The following is a 17,153-nucleotide window of genomic DNA, read 5'->3' on the forward strand; positions in this document are numbered from 1 at the left end:
TCAAAAAAGCTGGAGGCGCAGTCGAAGAAGATTTTTTCGTCCTGCAGTCTGGCATTAAAAGCCACCAATGCAACCTGTATCCTGGGGAGGTATATTCATGCTCTGATGGATGACATCTCCTCTTCGTTTACAGAGCTTCCCCAGGGTCTTTTGGATCTTGTCTCTGATGCCCAGGCTGCTGCGACCCAAATTATCCAGACGGGACTGGATACCACCGACTCGGTAGCCAGAGCAATGGGCACAACTGTGGTGGAAAGGAGACAGGCCTGGCTCCGTAACTCGGGCTTTTCGGCAGATGTACAGTCCACATTGTTGGATCTCCCGTTTGATGGGGACAAACTGTTTGGGGCTAAGGCTGATTCGGCCTTGGAACGGTTTAAGGAGAGCAGGGCCACGGCTAAGTCGTTGGGACTCCAAGCTCCTTCTTCCACGGCCTCTTCCAGATTCTTCAGGAGGTTTCGTGGATTTGGGCGTGGCTCTTCCTCCTCTTCCTTTCGGGGAAGATATCAGCAACCTGCCTCTTCCCATCCCTATAGATCTTTTAGGGGGAGGGGTAGGGTCCGCACCAGGGGAGCTTCTCAGCAGCACTCTGCCTCTTCCTCATCCTCTGGCGGGGTGCAGCAGGGGAAGCAGCCTTAGGCTTCCACCATTTCCCACTCACTCCTCTCCTGTAGGGGGAAGATTACAACATTTTCTCACCAAATGGGAGACTGTTACGTCGGACACTTGGGTTCTCAGTGTTGTGGGAAAAGGCTACACCCTTCCCTTTCGGGAGTTTCCGCCCCTCATCCCGCCCCGCCCTTCGTATTGTTCACAAGAACACCTCCTGTTGCTAGAACAGGAGGTAGAAGTCCTCCTTTTAAAGGGCGCGGTGGAGTTGGTCCCGGAGCAGGAAAGGGGTCAAGGAGTTTACTCAAGGTATTTCCTGATTCCCAAGAAGGATGGTCGTTTGAGACCAATTCTGGACCTGAGGATCTTGAATTGGTTCCTCAAGCAGGAAAAGTTCAAGATGCTGACCCTAGCACAGGTGCTTTTGGCGTTGAATATGGAAGACTGGATGGTGTCTGTCGACTTGCAGGATGCTTACTTTCATATCCCGATACTCAAGTCACACAGGAAGTATCTCCGGTTTGTGGTGGGATCGCAACACTACCAGTTTGCGGTCCTTCCGTTTGGTCTTACTTCAGCACCTCGAGTCTTCACGAAGGTGATGTCGGTGGTTGCGGCAGAGCTCAGAAGGAAGGGGATAGCAGTATTCCCTTACTTGGACGATTGGTTGATCAAAGCCAAGTCCCCGGAGCTTGTGTTGCGTCATCTGCAGTCAACAACCCAGTTGTTGTTCGACCTGGGCTTTTCGGTGAACGAGCCCAAATCTCACCTAGAGCCCTCTCAGCGCCTCCTGTTCATAGGGGCAGTACTGGATACAACATTGGGTCGGGCCTTTCCTCCGCCTCAGCGGATTCAAGATATTCAGGATTTGGTTCCAATGTTTCGAAATGGAGCGGTAGTTCCAGTCCTCAAGGTCCTTCGTCTGCTCGGTCTTTTTGCCTCCTGCATTCTGTTGGTCACGCATGCTCGCTGGCACATGAGGGCTCTTCAGTGGTGCCTCCGAAGGCAGTGGTCTCAACACAGAGGGGATCTCGAGGGTACTGTCAAGATCTCCAGAGATGCTGCTGTGGATTTGAAGTGGTGGATTGCAAGCAACAATCTTTCACAAGGAAAGCCGTTCCAGCAGTCGCCACCAGTGGCCACAGTCATAACGGATGCTTCCACTCTAGGGTGGGGAGCTCATCTGGGGGATCTGGAGATCAAAGGTCTTTGGTCTCCAGAGGAACAGATTTTTCACATCAATCTGTTAGAGTTACGGGCTGTACGTCTGGCTCTCAAGGCCTTCCTCCCTTCCCTTCGTGGTCAGTCGGTACAGGTCCTAACGGACAATACTACCACGATGTGGTACATAAACAAGCAGGGAGGAGTGGGGTCGTACCTTCTCTGCAGAGAAGCTCTTCGACTATGGTCCTGGGCAAAGGACCATCGGATTTGCTTGATAGCAAACCATCTGGCCGGAGTTTTGAACGTGCGTGCGGACAGTCTCAGTCGCCACTTCTCGGCAGACCACGAGTGGCGTCTCCATCCAGATCAAGTCCGTTTAATCTTCCAGAAGTGGGGGTTTCCTCGGGTAGATCTGTTCGCCACTCGAGAGAACGCGCATTGTCCGTTGTTCTGCAGCCTTCAGTATCCGATGCAGGAAGCGTTGGGGGACGCGTTTCAAATGACCTGGTGCGGCCAGTTGCTTTACGCGTTTCCTCCCATACCCTTGATTCCTCGAGTATTGAGGAAGATTCGCCAAGACCGGGCTCTAGTAATCTTAATAGCTCCGGATTGGCCAAGGAGGGTGTGGTACTCCGACCTTCTCCAACTCTCAACGTGCCCGCCGCTCCATCTCCCTTTCAGGGCAGACCTCCTCTCACAGTCGCAGGGGCAGGTTCTACACCCCAACCTCCAGAGTCTGCACCTACATGCCTGGAGATTGAACGGGGCAACCTGAGTTCCTTCTCTCTCCCGCCTGAGGTAGTGGATGTTATATTAGCGGCCAGGCGACACTCCACTAAATCTATCTACGCTAATAGGTGGTCTAAATTTGTTGCGTGGTGTGGAGAGAGGCAGATTGATCCCTTACATGCTCATCTATCGGACGTTTTGTCTTTTGCTCTATCTCTGGCGCAGAAAGGTTGTGCAGTGGCTACCATTAAAGGTTATTTATCGGCCTTGTCAGCCTTCATATGTCTTCCAGACCAACCATCTTTATTTAAATCCCCTATTGTTATCAGATTCTTGAAAGGTCTTCTAAATCAATATCCTCCAAAGCCATTCGTTATGCCGCAATGGGATTTGTCCTTAGTCCTGACTTTCCTTATGGGGTCCCCTTTTGAACCTATGCATTCTTGCCCCTTGAGGTATTTGGTTTTAAAAACAGTCTTCCTGATAGCTATAACATCAGCAAGGAGAGTGAGTGAGTTGCAGGCCTTATCAGTAAAACCCCCTTATACAACTTTTTATGGGGATAAGGTGGTGTTGAGGACCAAGGCTGCTTTCCTTCCGAAGGTTGTTTCACCCTTCCATTTGGCTCAGGCAATTACTTTGTCCACGTTCTATCCTCCGCCTCATCCTTCCAAAGAGGAAGAAAGACTGCACCGTCTGGACCCAAAGAGAGCGTTGAGCTTCTTTATCGATAGAACAAGGGATTTCAGGCTGGAGGATCAGCTGTTTATTGGATACGTGGGCAAGAGGAGAGGAAAGGCAGTCCACAAGAGAACACTATCCAGGTGGGTTGTTCTTTGCATTAAAATATGTTACTCTTTGGCAAAGAAGGATCCTCCTGAGGGCATTAGAGCTCATTCCACCAGAGCTAAGTCGGCCACTTCGGCCTTAGCCAGAGGTGTTCCTGTGGTCGACATCTGCAAGGCCGCAACTTGGTCGTCCCTTCACACTTTTGCAAAACATTACTGTTTAGATTCTGAGGTTAGAAGGGACGGCCATTTTGCACGGTCAGTGCTGCAGGATTTCTTGGTTTGACCATTTAGGCACCCACCGCCGGGCGTGGTACTGCTTTGGGACTCTATTCATGAGGTGAGGAATCCACAGGTAGTTGTATCCATCAGAAGAACGAGTTACTTACCTTCGGTAACGACTTTTCTGGTGGATACATTAGCTACCTGTGGATTCCTCACGGTCCCACCCGCCTCCCCGTTGCCTTTATGGTCTTGCCAAGTAATCCTTGAGTGCGCTCCTCTTGGTCTTTGAGGGTGCAATAGATGTATATATAATATATTTATATATATATATATGTATATGTGTATATATCTTTATGTATATACTTGGTGTGTGTATATATTTTAAAAGAGAGAGTTTTATATATATATATATATATGTACATAAAAAGATTTACAGTTATTCATACAATGTGGTGTATTTTACAATATAATGGATGTTGCCTTGCTCTTTCATTGCATTGCCTGGTTGTTCTCATGCACGTAAAAAAATGATTGGTACTGACGTCTGCACGTCGTCGAGGACCTCTTATTGCCTGTATGACGTCAGACGGCGTCGCGTGCGAGACAGTGACGTCCTCGTCGACGTGCAGAGACTAGTAAGAAGATTTCCGTCGAATGCTGGCGCCATGGGAGTATTCATGAGGTGAGGAATCCACAGGTAGCTAATGTATCCACCAGAAAAGTCGTTACCGAAGGTAAGTAACTCGTTCATCTCATCTTAATTTCAACTGATATGCAATTGTAGTCTTTTTTTTCAAACCAAAATTACTTATTTATTGGTCTTTTTTGTCATCTAATGACTAATAACTTAATATATTAAATTATCTATATGTATCTCTTACTCACATGATTTTCACTGTGTTGGATAAAAAGTCTTGTCATGTAACTGTCCACTTGTCATGTCGCCGAATCATAGAAGCCCTAGTTTCCTTTTTAAGAGCACTCTGTAACAAACTCGAATATAACTCCATATTTAATTTTCAACGTCCTATTATTTCAAGAGTTAATTAATCATTTTATCACGAGCATATTGCCTCATTTTAATCAAAAAGGAAAAGATTTTATCTGGAACGACAGAGCTGCTGCGCTGACGCTCTATATCAGATTCATGCTCGATAATATGCAACAAGGCATCCAATATCCTACTTATTTGTTTGTAGAATGTATCAAAACATTCCTGCTACAATGTTATAAATTTCTGCTGGAATAGGAAACTCCTAAGTAATATATAAAGGTATTTGGTTTAGAATTAAATCCATCAATATAGGAACGACAGCGTTTACACGCTGATGCGCTGTAACAAATACGAACTCACTAATATTTCTCAGAAACTACAAAGCATCTAATGTCTTACTTACTTGCTTATTTCTTTGCCGTACGTGTCTTAATCCAGTCACATCTCATCTAGGAAACCAAGCGCATCACTGTGTTCGGTTTAAATAAAATAAATACCGACACATGTGACGCACGTCATTCTCTTTACTCGCGCTTCGTTTAAAGGGAACAGGACCTTACTGTTTGTTTAGTTTTAAAAAATGGACACCCGCCCTAACGCCCTAAAAATATAATATGATCAACATTTTGCTGTTATATCAAATTCCATCAAAACAGAAAGCACAAATTTTAGAAAACAATCGTTTACATAAAACCATTAATTATATTTCAAATTGTTCACAGAGCCATAAAACATCAATTTAATATTACCTGTGAAGCATGACAGATACTTAGCCAATGGACTCTAATAAACAAGTTACATTATCAGTTATTTTCAAAACATAAATTTCTCATTCACTGTATTTGGATAAACTTTGATGTAGTTAAAAGTCATTAATTCATTCAAAACGAGGAAGCTTCTTTCCAGTCCTCCAGATTGTTTAATCCATTATTTATCGTATCACATTTTTCCATCCAAAATAATTCACGTCGTGACAAAAGTTTACTTTTGTCTCCTCCTCTGGGACTCAAGTGTATTTTGTTCTATAGCTTGCCATCTGATTTCCTCAACACTATGTTGAAATTTTTCAAAATGTTCAACCATCGGCGCTCCAACGGTTTTGCATTTAATTTGGCTTTTGTGCTGCAAAATCCTGCATTTTATTTTCTGTATCGTTTGTCCCACATAAAGCAAATTGCAAGGACACCAAATTGCATAAATTACATCCTGTGTATTACAATTCGAAAAAAGAAGTCAATTTGTAAACAAAATCACCATAACAAAACTCCATTGTATTAAGACTATGTTTACATGCTGTACAGCATCCACATTTGTAATGGCCCTGAACCATGGAGAGACCCCAAAGTGTATTACATTCCCCTTTAGGTTTTCAAGGTAAAGCAGCCCTCACTTATGTATCTTGTAGATTTCTTCCTCTCTTGGATGAAAAAAGCAGAAGATCTTGTACGGAGAGGTGATCATTTATTAATTTATTACTCCCCAATGCCGTTTGATGATTTTCTTGATGTCTGTACTGACTGGATTTAAAGTGGTGACACAAGCTAATCTTTTGTTATCGTCCTTCACTGATTTAGGGTCCATTACATTTTCTCTATGGTTATACCAGGCTCTCTTCCTCGCTCTCTTCACCAGCCTCGTAGGATAGCCTCTTTCAATTAGTTTTGTTATCAAATTGTCTGACTGTTTAAAATAATCTACCCTCTTTGTACAATTTCTCCGAATTCGAAGAAACTGGCCAAAGGGAAGATTGTCCCTCAAATTTCTCGGGTGGTTACTCTTGTATTGCAATAAAGTATTTATTTCTGTTGGCTTTCTGCAGAGAGAAACAATTAGCTTGTCATCTTCAGCCTGTATCAACAAATCCAAAAATGGAATGCTGTCTCTTTTGTGTTCCAAAGTAAAGTCTATGTCGGCTGATCTTGTGTTGAGCCAAGTCCAAAAGGCATGTAATTCTGCACCAGATCCACGCCAAATACAAAACACATCGTCAATGTATCTACACCATTTCCTTATATATTTTAAATATGGATTCACCAAATTACAAACATTTTGTGTCTCATAGGCAGCCTTTAAGAGATTCGCTAAATTTGGTGCAAAGCTTGCTCCCATAGCTACACCCTTCACTTGGTAATAAAAGGCATCATCAAATTGGAATAGTTACTGCCCATAGCTATTTCCATCAAGGAAATCAAAAAATCAGTTGGTACCAAAAACCGGTTGGGGACAGGAATTTAATATATCCGCCATAACCTTAAGTGCTCCTTGTTGAGGGATATTTGTATATAAGGACTGTATGTCCATTGTAACCAAGATATCAACATCCTTTAAAAATTCCTCAGCCATAGTGATTAGATGCATACTATCCCTCACATAAGATCTAGTCTGGGGGAAAAAGGGTTTTGGAAAAAAATCCAAGCACTGGCACAAAGGTTCTAAAATATAACCACAACCAGATACAATAGTCCTCCCTGGAGGATTCTCCAGTCTCTTACGTATCTTCGGTAGAGTATATAGAACAGGTATTCTGGGATGTTTCTTATTCAGAAATTGGTATTCATTTTTGCTTAAATATCCCTGTTCTAAACCTATAGTTGTCAACCGTAAAATCCTCGACTTCAGCTACACTGCGGGTCTCCCCTGATCTTCTGACAGCAGTTGATGCCACTTAGTTGATTTAAAATTCTCTTCTATAGTCAGCTATATCCTAAAGGAATATCCCGCCTCCCTTGTCCGCTGCTTTTACTACTATATCCTTTTCCTTTCAACCCTTTCAGTGCCAAACACTCATTGTATGTGAGATTACATTTTTCACATATTTAGGCACCTTACTTAAAGCATCTATGTCCTTTAGGACTAATTTCTCAAACATTAATACTTCAATGGACATTGAGTGAGAAGGCGGCGTAAAGGAAGAGGGAGGTCGTAGACCTGTCACATCCAAATGATTTTTGTTAGGTAATTCCTTATAGAAATTATCAAGTCTAAGTCTTCTAAAAAATCTATGTAACTCTAACTTAATCTCAAAGAAGTTTGTACGTGTAGTAGGCACGAAAGAAAGGCCTTTGCTAAGTACCAACATTTCGTCTGTTTTTAATCTATATTTAGAGAGATTAAATATAGGCGCAATATTTGTCATAGTCTCTGGGGAAGGTATTTGAAGATCACCAATAGTCTGTTGTTTATTCAAGGGTGAAGGGTCGATCATCGGGAGGACTCTTCCCTCAGCATTAGTCACATGAGTTTCAACTGACAAAACCAATATATCCTCTCTTGTGTTGTCTTGTTTGTCTTTCTCCGTGGGGCTCCTGAAAGTATACTCTTCCCCTGTTCCTTCCCATGCCCTGACCTCTCCTCCCTCTCATTCTGTCCCCTTCTCCTTGGCCTCTCCCTAAAAAAGGTTGAGGGCCTTCTATATTAGATGTTGTACTTGCCTTTGGAAGTTCATTGTCTGAACTAACTGAAGCTGATGTTTCCAAAAAGTGGTATATCTTCTGTAACCACCTTTTCCTCTATTAACATATTTTCCTGATTCGTCCTGCTTATAATAATCTTCATGCAGATATGGATAAGTTATATCTTTATTGTATTTAGTTAGATCTTTAGCTAAGTTATCCAATTTTTTTCATTGTGTTATGAATATAAATTCATTAGTTGTTTTTTCCAATGTTTCTAAAGCCTCCTTTGCATTTATTAGTGCAGTGGCCTCGATTATTTCATCAGTCAACTTTGCAATCTTTTTTTCTAGTTTGTTAATGAGTTAAATCACTGTATCGATGCCCAAGACCATCCAATGTCTTGAACATTGATTGGCTACAAAACTGAAATTATTTCTATATTTTGGATCTTCTACAAATATCGCTGGTTCTTACTTGTAATCCCACTGGAATAACATTAGCTCTCAGATATTCTCTCATAAAATGACCATGTAACTGTGTCCTTACCAATTTTTTCTTGATCCTTTCTAGTTTGACTATTTTTTCTTGTAAAGCATCTACCACTTTGGTGGGTCCTATGCCAATAAATGTTGACTCACTTAACACCTTGTCTATATATTCCTCGGTGTAAGATAATGTATCCCTATCTGCCATTATTCAATCTTAGTGAATCATAGGGTTTATTCAAAAAAATTCAAAACAATTACTTCTTTGTAAGTAACTTGTCACTATCAAATTTTTTCTTTTTTTCAAAAAAGCCTTGGCAGCAAATTGGCCGCACTCAATATTAATTTACCAAATGAGGCAAACCCAAGTAACCCTTAGACCTGGGTAATTAAATCAAATATCAAAATTCTTCAGTCCTCAGGGAGAAGTATGAGCCTACACTTCCACAGCACCTTTTAACTTTCTGTTAAGGAGTTATTCACAACCAAACATATCATCATTAAATCAATATATATTGCTTTTTATTTTGATCATTCTTAACAAAATATATTCCATTTATGGATCACAAACCTATGGTGCTCCCAAATTGTAACAACGCAGTGCAGTGATAATGGTGATAATTAAAGTGAAAGAGTGTTTGATACAATATTTACAATAATGTGGTTAAAAACCAATAAAGCTGGGCTTTTTTGTAATGCATTCCTTGGGCTCCTAACAAATGTTTACACCCACGTGCACAAAGGGATACGTTGGTAGTAATCTGCAAATGTTTTGTGACCAAAAACAATCCTACATATCAGTGTGATGCACTATTAGGAACACCCTTAGCATGCCTCTTCCTCATAGCAAGTCGCAAATGTGAAGAAGGGCCTCTTTTTACATAGTCAGCCCCCCCCCACTTTTTGCCTGGAAATTGATGTGGTTTCAAACTATAAGTGCCCTGGGCCCCTGCTAAACAGGTTCCCAGGGTCAGATCTCTTCCCCCAAAACTGTACTCTACATTGGCACTTCAGCCACCCTTGTAAGTCCCTTGTAAATGGTACTCCCGGTACCTAGGACATGGGTACTGAAGAAGGCACCTCAGAGCTGCAGCACCAATTGTGCTACTCTAAGAGGTCCCACACCAGCCTCATGCAGACTGCCTTGAAAATGCATAACAAGGTGTACTTAAAAGTGCAACCTCGACATAGCACTCACCAAGAGTGCCCTGCCCCCTAACACTGCATACACTTTAGTTAAGACACCCCTCTGACAGGCCTTACAGCCCTAAGGCAGGGTGCACTATAATGCATGTGAGGGCGTATGTTTGCATAAGGAAATATGCCCCTACTGTGTCTTTACAAAACCTTAAGGCATAGTAAGTGTGCGGGGAAGCCATAGCAAAGACATGTGTTGGACACTGGTCATTATGAGTTCCCCAGCTAGATGATGGCTACTCTCAACCCTGGGTTGTTTGATTTTAAACAACTCAGAGTAATAAATCCTCACTGGTGCCAGTGTTGGGTTAATTATAAAATTAGAGGTACCCCTGCAAATCCTACACCACCCTGGCGTGGCTACTGGCTGGTCCTAACCAGTCTGCCACCAGCACACATCCATTCTCACTCCATTACATTTTCCTCCATCTTGGATGGCAGGAAAATAGCCTATCAGGGTTAGGGATGTGATCTCTTCTGACAGGAAGTGGTCACATAGTTGGTGTAGCCACCCTAAGGGAAATGGCCCATTGGCCACTACCAGGTACTCCCCTTAACACCCACTAAATGAAGTATTTAGTGGGCATCCCTAGATCTGCAGATCAGATTTGATGTACACAAGAAGGCCAGCGACAATGAAGTTCCAAGGTTCCAGAACAGAAGCTCTGCTGCAAGAAGAAAAAGGTGCCAAACCCTGCCTGCTGCACCCAGTACTCAACAATCGCTGCTGAGGGGTGAACTGGACATCTTACGGACTCCAAGATCCCCAGAGGACCCCCAACCTTCTAAAAATTGCCCAGCACCTCCCTCCAGAGTGAAGGCATCACTTCCTGCAGTCAGCAGGCAAAAACCCATGAGGGCCAGTTATCTGACCAGCCGCTGTCCAGCAAATTGGACACAGCAGCCGGACCAAACTTCACCCGACAGACCCGGAGGACAAACCCTGCCAGTGTGGCAGGTTTTGGTGGCAGTGCGACCTCCAGTGACTGAGACGTGTCTTAGCCCAGGGTACTGGACCCCCAACTTCGGACACTCAGAAGAAAGTCCACTCTATACTCTCCATGGATCAGAAGCAAACTCTAGTCAAGGGACTTTCAAATACCCAAGAACCACCTCCCAGATTGGCCATGCTGACCTTCAGTTCACCCTCAAAGTAACCTTCACCTAGTTCCAAGGACTCTAGGACACACGACCCATTGAACACGCCCCATCTGCACTGCACCCAGCCTCCCTTGCCCCTGCATCAGAAAACCAGCTGTGCTCTAGGGGTCCCTAACAGCTTGCAACCTCTGCATTCCAAGGGGACCAACCAGAGTTACCCTTAAGTCCTCTGTGCAGTGTGTTTCCAAGTAGTCTCCTTCTCCGTTCTGTACTAGCTCCAAGACTTTCAGCTGCTGCTCCCTCTTGAACTGGGAACCGCCCAAACTTCTCCAGCTGGCCCACAGGACAGCTCGATGACCTCGACCTAAAAACTGAAGGTGACACTTGTGAGAGCATTGCCTGGTTTTATATGCATTTTGAAAGTTTTTCCCATTGATTCCAGTGGTGCCTAATTGTGCACAAAAAGACTATTTTGCTAAATTTTGAAAAATCATAACTTAAAAAGTACTTACCCAATTTTGATGATCTTGGTCGTAAAATATATATAAAAATCCGAAGTAAATTGGCCTTAAGGTATTCTTTTCTGTGTGTGTCTACATTTATTGATATAAGGGGTTCAACAAATGCTTAGCACTTCTCTATGGTTAGCATCACTGCTCGGCCAAGCTACCACTAAAAATAGAGCATTACGTGGTCTATTTTTTACCTATGAATACTAAGGTGGAGTTGCTTGAACAACCCTATTTTGCGAGTCAGTAATAGGTTACCGACTCGCAAAATAGGGTTTGTACATGCCAAAAAACATTTTACTGGTCGCAAATGACCAGTAAAAAGCTTTGTACATCTGACCCCTGTTCTTTCATGATGTGCTAAGCTAATGAAACCTGACACTTCCCTGTTGGGTGACTCCATTTGGCTCTGTGTGGTGTCGTTGGCGCAAGAAGTGATGTCACGGTCACCTATATAGGCGCCACCCAGGCGCGCAGGTATCAGTTCTTTTCGTTCTGTACCAGCAGATCCAGCGAGAGCTACTGCTTTTTGACCAGCCTTTTTTTTGGGGGGTCATTTTGTCAAGTGTTTCTACAAGTGTGTCGAGGATGTCTTCAAGGAAGGCTGGGTTCAGACCATGTAGCGCCGGTCACTGTGCCATGTCGGTTACAGACCCCCATCTTGTTTGCCTCTGGTGCCTCGATTGCGACCATGACTCCAAGTTGTGCTCGGAGTGCTGGGCCAAGGCCCAGAAGGCATTGAGGGAGAGGTCCCTAAATCTGCTTGCGGAACGTCAGTCGGTGACACCAGCACGGTTGACTCCTCGGAGGTCCCGGTTGAGAAGGTGGCCATGGGAGTGCTCCAGGAGTCCAATCTGGTTCAACGCCTGTGGCTTTGGCTCCGATGGGGTCTCATGGATTCGATTTCGGATCTGTGTTGATAGTACCCAGTCGACCTTTTCAGTGCCGGTCCCAACGCCGATGGTCCCAGCGCCCACCGGCAGCACCAGCCCCATTCACATTCCCGACAATCAGGAGCTGAGACGATTCCGGCGCCGGCAGTGCTCACAAGTGCCAGATCGTTGCCTGAGCCTTATTTTACACAGTCACACATCGAAGAAGAGTGAGAGGGGACACTGGACCCTTTGGAACTCCAGTTGGAGAGTAGTTTGGACTGGTATCAGGAGCTAGGAGAGGCCAGTGTTCAGGACACCACTCCAGATACCGTCTTCCTCTCTCCCTCGACTGTGGCTACGGAGCTTCCTATGCAGTGGTGGTGCGTAGGGCAGCAGAGGGCCTTGATCTCATACTGCCCTCAGTGGCTGTCAACACGAACATCTTGACAGAAATGCTTCAGCCAGCACAGGGTCTCCTGTAAATAGGCCAATCACCGCTGCCATTGCTGTGTGCTGGGCAACCCTAGCTTCCGCAATCAACACCCCACTCCTGAGCGCTTAGTAGTCCAAGCTCCTACTTTCCATGGCGCATTCCCTTCTGTTCCCCCATACAGAAAATCCAAGAGGCTGGACCATCTTGGGAAGAAGATGTTTTCTTTCAAAAGCCTAGCACTGAGGTTGGTGAACACCTCGTGTTTATTGGGCTGTTTCTCGCATACCATTTGGGATATGGTTGCGCAAATGCTGCCTCGGGTCCCGGAGGAGGCCTGGGACTTACTTTCTCATGCACTAAAAGTCGGGAGGGGGGTTAGGAAGCTGGCTCTCTATATAGTGTGCTAAAATGAAGTACACTTGTGCAGAGAGTTCAGTGGATCTCCAAGATCTATCTGTGGTAGTGTGGGCAAGCAGCTAGACTTATCAAGGAGTCATGATAAGCATTTGTTGTACTCACAGAGGCAATACATGAGACACACATTCAAAGAATAAATCCAAGACCAATTTAGAAAATCAACAGTTGCTTTTATATATGCGTTAAGCCCGAGAACTTTGTTTCAAGATAAGCAGTTTTTAAGTTAAAATACTTTGTTGTTTCAGAAATCGACACAGTGCAATTTTCTTCAGTGTAAACCTATGTAAGGAAAACAAGATGCAGTTTTTCAGACAAGTACACAACTTACAACTCCAGGCTTCAGGGTTTCAGGCTAGCTCAGGTTGGTTCCAAGAGTGCACCCACAGCAGCACGGGGCAGCTGGGTGCCAAGGTCAGAGTTGGTGCCCATTGTTAATCAATGGACGTTGGGGGGACTGAAAACCCACTGCTCCCAGGTAAGTACAGGAGGTCAGAATTTGATCTCCAGGGGTTGAGGCAAGCACCAGGGGGACCACAAGGCAGCACCTAACATACACCCTTAACGGCACAGGAGCGGCCAGGTAGTGAGTGCCAACACAGCATAGAGCGCCCAATGGTATTCAGTGGAGACGGGGGGTATCCGCTGCAGTGCTGCTTTCAGGTGAGTAGAGCGAGGTCAGGGGTGGATCTTCTGGGGTTGAAGCAAGGATAAGGGAGGCCACAAGGAAGCACCAAACTTACACCCACAGTGGCAGAGGGGCCACTGGGTGCAGTTTGCTAACAGATCATCGGGCTCCCAATGTTAATCGAAGCAGGAGATCACTTTCAGAAATGGCCTGCAGGTTTTAGCCCGGAGGCCAGGAGAGGTCAACTCACAGCTGCCCAGGTAAGTTAAGATGCCAGGGGTCGTAAGGACACCAACAGCAAAGCTTCCCAAGGCCCAGGGGCTCTGGGTGCAGGGGTGTCTTTTGGCATCGGAAACAGCTTAATGGGCATGTCGCGGTCAGGGGGAGTCCTCGGATTTAGGCTGAAGACTTTACTGTGGAGTCGGGCAGGGGTCAACCACAAAGGACTCTGGGTCAGAAGCGCTGGGGAACCTTTACTGGACTGGTGGGCCACTTGGACTCGAGCCGTGACCATTGGTGCAGAGGTGGTTCCAGGCAGTGGTATTGCGGTTCCTTAGGCAGGCTTCTTTCTTCCTTGGAGTTCTTTCTTTTGGACAGGTCTGCTGTCCATGGGAGTTTGTGTTCTTTATTGAAGGCAGGCAGTCCTCCCAAAGCTTTGGAGGTCGCTGGGCTGCAGGGTAAGTCATCTTCTTGCGCAGGCTTTTTGTAGGCAACAGACAGGCCAGTAGTGCTGGGGCCAAGTCAGTTGTTGTCTTCAGTCTTCTTTGCCTGGCAACTTCTGTAGCGTTTGGCTCTTCTTAGGTTGACACGAATCTGATTCTAGGGTTCAGGTGTACCACCTAAATACTGAATTTAGAGAAGGGCCACTTGGTAGGCAATGGGCTACTCGCCTTTATGGTGACTACACCATTTCTATGCCCCCTTCCTTTGGGAAGTGGCATAGCCCAATACCCTATTGGCCTAATTATTTCCACACAAGATAAAGGAATTTCAAAGGTAGTGTCCACTTCAGCTTGTCCACCTAGGGGTGGGACTGGCATGGAGAGGGCTCTCCTCCTAATTTACCTAATTTTACCACCAGTCCTGACGCCAAATGTGGGTTCAGGAACTGGGGGGCGGCCTCCTCCACCATTTGGAGAGGCCTGGGTCACACCTCTGCCTAGAGCAGCCTTTGTTCTGAGCCGTCAAGAGCATTGGCTGTCACCTCAGGGGGCCAGAACTCTGTCTAAAGTGGCTGCACTGGTTTTGACCAGTCAGTGCCCAGTCTAGTAGTTGGTTTGTTTCAAGGGGACACCTCTAAGGTGCCTTCTGAGTGCATGTATTAATAAATCCATCACTGGATTCAGTGAGGGTTTAATAATACAAGATGGTTGATACCTATCATCTCTATTGTCAGTGAAGCTGGGGAACACATAATGACCAGTGTCCAGCACATATACTTAAAATGGCTGCAGTGTTCACTTACTATGACTGAGAATCGACAAAGACATAGCAGGGACATATCTGCTCATGCAGGTATGCCCTCTCATGTAATATAATGCACCCTGCCTTTAGGGCTGGAAGGCCTGCCAGAGGGGACACTTACATATATTGCATGCAGTGGGCAGGGGGCATGGCAAACAGACTGTGTGCCATGTTGTGTTTTCATTTTAGGGCTGCCCCAAGACAAGCAGCCTGCGAAAGCAGCACTGTGTGCACTTAGTGAGAGGGTCCTAGAGGCTGGTACAATCTGTGCTGCAGCCCTCAGTGACCTTTCTTTAGAACCACATGCCCTAGGTACCAGGGGTACCATTTACTAGGGACTTACAGTGGCAGCTAAAGTTTTGCCTATTGGGAAAAACGACTCTGCAGGACAACGCTGGCCCAGTAGGAGGGAGAATACACAATCATCTCTGTGGGAAACTGGCACCCTGTGGCAGTACCCCCCACCCCACTTTTTGCCTGGCTTCTGGATGCAACTTGGACTGGAAGTGCACTGGGATCCTGCTAACCAGGTTCCCAGTGCTAGCATTCTATCCCTAAAACATTGCATTGGCACAATTGGATACACCCTTAACTACCACTATAAGTCCCCAGTAAATGGGTACCTGTGTGCCTAGGGCATGAGGTACTATGGGTAGGCCCCTGAGGGCAGCAGCACTGATTGTGCCACCCTCTAGGGTCATGCATCCATATGCACCCAGTACTGCCATTGCAGGCTGAGTGTCCTGGAGCAAACCTAAACTCAACATTGCACACTGCCTGTGCGCCCTGGCCACCATACACTGCATTTACTATGGGTACGACACCCCTCTGGCAGGCCTTGTAGCCCTAAGGCATGGTGCTTCATATTATATGTGAGGGCATAGCTGAATGAGCAATATGCCCCCACTGTGTCCTTGCCAAACCTGGGACATAGTGAGTGAATAGAGCAGCCATTTTTATACATGTGCTGGACACTGGTCAAAGTGAGTTTCCCAGCTACATGATGGCCAATCTCAACCCTGGGTTTTTTGGTATCAAACAACTCAGAATGATTAATCCAAACTGGTACCAATATTGGATTTATCCGTAAATGTACCCAAGGATCACCTTAGAGGTGCCCCCTGCAAAAGCTGACTGCCCTAGCATGGTTGCTGATTGGTTCAATCCAGCCTGCCACCTCCAGACAGCCAATATACAAACCTTGGGGGAGAGCCTGTCTCTCTGGTGTGTAAAACAATGCCCTTCCTGGGTGGAGGAGCTAACACCCCCCCTCTGGAATGTGCACTGCCCTGGCAGTGAGCTTTGAAGGGCTTACCGTCCTTGAAACTTGACCCCCAGGCCTGCTGCTAGCAGCAGATGGCCTCCCACTTGGCAAACCCTCACCTTTGGTGGGAGCAAAGGCAGGAAACCACACAAAAGGTAGGAGTAGTGGCCCCACCTGGCATGCACCACCCCTAAGATGTTGTCTGCAAGGTGGACACTCCATCTCATTTTCCTTCCATCTTAGATGGAAGGAAAATAGCCAATTAGGTTTAGGGAAGAGACCCTTCCCACAAGAAGTGGTCACTTTAGTGGGTGTAGCCACCCGAAGGTAAGTGTCCCAATGGACACTACCAGGTATCCCCTAAAACGCTCACTAAATTCAGTATTTAGTGGGCATCTCTAGACCCAAGAAATCAGTTATGAAGGACACAAAGAAGACCAGCACAAACAAGAACCAAGGCACGAGAACTGTGGACCTGCTGCATCAAGAAAAGGCACCAAACCCTGTCTGCTGCACCCAGGACCCGACAATCGCCGCTGTGGAGAAGCTGTACACTGGACTGAACTCAAGAAACCCAGAGGACTTCCAGGCTTCACCAATCGCGCAAGAACTCCCTCCAGAGTGGAGGTACCATTCTGCAACAACTCAAGAACCAGCAACCCAATGAGGCTCACTTCACTGACCGGCCGATATCTCCCGAACCAGAAGTCACAGCCAGACCGCAATGACACACTGATGATCACAAGGATAAACTCTGCAAGTGTGCCAAGTTTGGTGGCTCTACGCCCTCCAGTGGCCGTACCGTACCAATACCCTGGACACTGGTCAGCTGATGTTAGACACCAGGAAAATCAGCTCACACAGAGCTGAAAAAGGACC

Source organism: Pleurodeles waltl, chromosome 1_1 (genome assembly GCF_031143425.1).
Source record: "Pleurodeles waltl isolate 20211129_DDA chromosome 1_1, aPleWal1.hap1.20221129, whole genome shotgun sequence".
In the NCBI taxonomy this organism is placed as follows: Eukaryota; Metazoa; Chordata; class Amphibia; order Caudata; family Salamandridae; genus Pleurodeles; species Pleurodeles waltl.